The sequence below is a fragment of the Cupressus sempervirens genome, chromosome 6 (assembly GCF_028749045.1).
Source record: "Cupressus sempervirens isolate cs-2001-9-10 chromosome 6, ASM2874904v1, whole genome shotgun sequence".
Classification (NCBI taxonomy): Eukaryota; Viridiplantae; Streptophyta; class Pinopsida; order Cupressales; family Cupressaceae; genus Cupressus; species Cupressus sempervirens.
The window spans coordinates 118,115,078-118,119,548 of record NC_143123.1 but is presented as its reverse complement, the minus strand read 5'-3'; positions in this window follow the sequence as shown (position 1 = coordinate 118,119,548).

Sequence of the window (4,471 nt, the reverse complement as noted above, 5' to 3'; positions counted from 1 at the left end):
TTATGTTTCAACCCATCAACAAAATAAACATCATTAGTATTTGTTTTAATATCAAGTGAGAAGATCCAATTCTTGTAATGTGACAGGCTGCATTGTTCCCTACTCTAAAAATTCCTCCATCATGGCTTCTGAATTTGACAAATTTGCTCATATCACCAATCATGTGATGTGAACAACCACTATCAATGATCCAATCTTTCCTTTCAACTTGCAAAATCAGCGTGCTTTCTTCTCTGATCTCTCTATCAAGATCCTCCTCCTTTATAGCTACGAATCCTAATTCATCTTCACCTTTGTTTTGATTAGATTCTTCTTCTTCTTCTTCTTCATTAGCATGTAAACAATTCCAGGTCTTCTAGGTTTGAATCTTCCCTTAGACTTCCTTTCTCTTTTAGAATACTTAGATACATAATGACCATATTCATTACATGTCCAACATTTAAAGACATTCTTACCATGTTTTTCTCTTTCCACAAGAAGAGCCACTCCTTCTTGGATCTTTTCTTTAATAGACTTGCTGTTGTTAGCAATGTCTCCTTGCACCTTTGTGTTTCTTGCTAGACCAGGTTTAATATTTAATGCACTAAATGTTGTCTCAACTTTTGCTAATTCTCTAGATTGTTTCAGATCAAATTCTTCAACTCCCAATCTACCAAGTAATGTTTCTTTGATGAAATTAGTAGTGCAGGGTATCATCATCTCAATCATCTATGTTATTGTCTTGAAAGGTGGTGTTGGACTTTTCAAGATCTTCCATATTGCTTCATCATCAGATTTCTTTCCACCAAGAGATGTGATTCCTGCAACAATCTCATATATTCTGCCAATATAGCTTCTTATAGATTCATCTTCCATCATTCTAGCATCTTGGAATGTGAAATGAAGATTTTGTAATCTAACTCTTTTTGCATGTGTATCACTCTCATAATTAACTTCTAAGGTTTTCCAAATTTCATGAGATGTTTTGAGTTATTTTACCTCGCTATACTCACTTTTAGGTAGAGCTGACAATATTGCTTCTCTTGCCCTTATGTTGCACATAAATACTTCTCTTTATTCCTCAATACAACTTTTTAAGATTATCTTCTTTCGTAATGTTTTTAGATGCCTTGGTTACAAACCAATATCCTGGACCCATGTACAAATGACGAGTCTTCATTTTATCCTTCCAGCTATTGTAATTTGTGCCATCAAATCTCAGACTTTCCTTTCTTAACATTTTTGCCATGGATCTCCCAAAGTTGTTAAATTTTTTCTTCGAGGACCTGAGGCTCTAATACCAATTGTTAGAAACAATAGTCCACCAATATAATTGAGACGAGGTGGGGGGTGGGTGTTGTGAATCAATTATATGACAATTTAAAACATTTATCCTCTTTAAACAATCTTGACCATTCAACCAAAGTAAACAACAACCGTAAAGAGATGCACATTAATAATTACACCAGATATGTTGACTTGAGAAACCCTTGATTAGAGGGAAAATCTCGGTGGGAATGATGCCCACAAAATGATGTACTAATATGAATATTCCTTGTTAGAGGATGGACCCTGTTATGAGTCTATTACAACATTTAGTACAAAGAGTCCCTATTAGGAGATTCCAAACCTGTTAGGAGTTGTGGAAGGTAGTTGAACCCATTGTCCAAATAGCTTCAAGATCAAATCAACAAACCCACTATCTAATTGACCTCGGTACTATTCCTTTTAGAATAATAGATGTGTGACGAGCTTTCACTTCTTCCTCTATCCAGTACATCAAATTCCTTCACCTTCAAATCATACAATCATATTTGGAACTCTTAACTTAGTAACAATAACCCTTAAGGTCATTTACATGCATAGGTAGGTCACTCTACTTTTGTATTGCTTTGCTACTTAGTAATTTGCAAGTCTTCTCTTCTCACTAAATATAAAGCATAGAAAACATCTTTACTTTATACCATGCTCAATAATAAATCCTTGTGTTGGCTTTCCACATGTTAAATAAATGAAATACCATTTAATTAATGTTGTCAGCTCATAGTTACACATAAACTTTCACATGTGCAACTTCCATACATGCACACTCTTTGACGTCATCAATGGTTAGTATATTATCTTCAGTTGACTGCGCAACCCTTCACTGCAATTGCAATGAATTGTAGCAATCATACAATAGGAACTACTTTCCTGATACTTTGTTTCCATATAGTCCTTTGTAGATCAACCATATCTTCCATACATTGTTACATTAGGTTCTGTGCACTTTCCCTTGTAACAAATATACAATGTAGTATGCATTGGTAACTACGCATCATCAGATAAGTAATATAATGTTCTTAATACAAAAATCACAATTTACTACTATGTTAGTCTTTTGCAATCTTATTACTACGTTGTCATCAATGACAAACACAGTCATGAAAATGTCACATCAATGATCTGTAATGCTCCCTCATAACATCATCATTCATGCTAATAGGTTGAGCGCATGAACCCACAAGACATACATAATCAAGAACAAGGGGATAATATGAGTGCAATAGGATCACCTAGAGCTCGAAACTCTTTAAAAAATAATAGACAAGCCCACACGTCCTACTTTTGTTAGAGAGGAACTCATACAGGAGCCAACAGAGGAAGTTGAGGATGGGACATTTGCAAATATCCTTATGTCTGCTAATGATGAATGGGAATTATTGACATCGTAGGTATGGGAGATAATGACTTTTGAGAGGTTTATGAACCAAAGAAGAGAACACTACTATGTAGTCAAATAGAATAGGGGACCTCGTGGTGAGGATAATGAATTATAGTGGGCTACAGGGAAGCTTTCATTGACTACATTCGATGGGAGTAGCAAAATGACAATGCAAGCTTGGATTCACAAGCTTAACACCTTCTTAGCACTGAGACCTATAACAGAAGTGGAGGCAATAAAATATGCCACACTATATTTAGAGGGAGTTGCACATGATTGTTGGTACCATGGGATGGTTACCCTTCAATATAACCAAGTGACTTCATATTAGGACTTCATGGATAGGTTGGTAGAGAGGTTTGATAAGAAGGATCCAATAGTCTATTTTAGGGAGTTGACACAGTTGAGATAGACAAGCGGATTGGAGTATTTCATTAGTGATTTTTAGAGGCTATCCATTATGGTGCCAAATATATGAGATAGGAGATTGGTTATTTTGTTCACGAAGGGATTATCCGAACCATTGAAGGGTTGGGTAAAGGTCTTTGATTCATTCAATTTTCAAGAAGCGATTAAGAAGGCTAGAAGTATGGAACAAGCAACCCCACATAAATAAATTTCAGTCAAAGGGAGCATCATCTAGCAAAGACAAACCATTCTTCAAGAAATATGACAAGAATGAACAAAAGGCTGAAAATAAAGATAATTCATTTGCTCCTTTGGATAGAGAGACATTGAATGATTTGAGGAAGAAAAAACTTTGTTTTTATTGTAAAGGACCCTATGGCATGAACCGTGACTATCCCTTGAGGCCAATAGGGAAAGCAAACAAGGTTATGTGGGCATATTATGAGGATTTTGATTTTGACAATGAGAAATCAATTGAAGAAAAGGAAGGCACATATGATATAGGTGATGAGAAGACTAGGGGTAGACTTAAGGAGGCTCATCTCACTAGTGTACAACAAGATGGATCATTAAGGATGAGAGGGGTATTAGCTGGTTGGCAAGTTATTACTTTGCTTGATACAGGTGCTACTCACAATTTTATTGATTCTAGATTGATTGGGAGGCGTGGGATACAGACAGAGCAAATTGAAGGTCTGAGAGTGAGGGTAGTTGATGGCTACATCCTCAAATGTGATAGGAAGATTACAGGTCTGCCCTAAAGATCAACAATTTTGATTTCAGAGCAAATTTTTATGTTGTTAACATGGGTGATACAGATTCGGTTTTGGGTATGACTTGGTTACATGACATAGGGGAGTTCACTCTCAATTTGAGAGATATGGAGATGAAGTTTTAGTTAGAGGGGAAGACCCATATACTTAAGGCCATTCATGAAAATGGGTTTAGGATGATGTCTTGTAAATGCATGGAGAGCTTGTTGAGATATGACTAGGTTGAGTGAGCAGCCTATTGCACTTTAATGCCATCACAGGGGCAACAAAAATCAGAATATCACCCAGACATACATGAACTGAACAAGAATCAAGCACTACAAGGTTTTCAGTGAAATACCACAAGGTAGACCTCTAGATAGAGGTATTGAGCATATCATTGAGTTAGAGAAGGGTGCTAAACCCATCATAATCACACCCTACAGGCATCCAAGGAGATTGAAGGATGAGATCGAGAAAACCATCAAAGAACTACTTGCTATGGGGCACATTAGACCAAGTAAGTCACCTTTTGCTTCTTCTATGGTTTTGGTGAAGAAGAAGGATGGAACTCTTAGGATGTGCATAGATTACAGGGTCCTGAATAAGAAGACTATAAAACATAGGT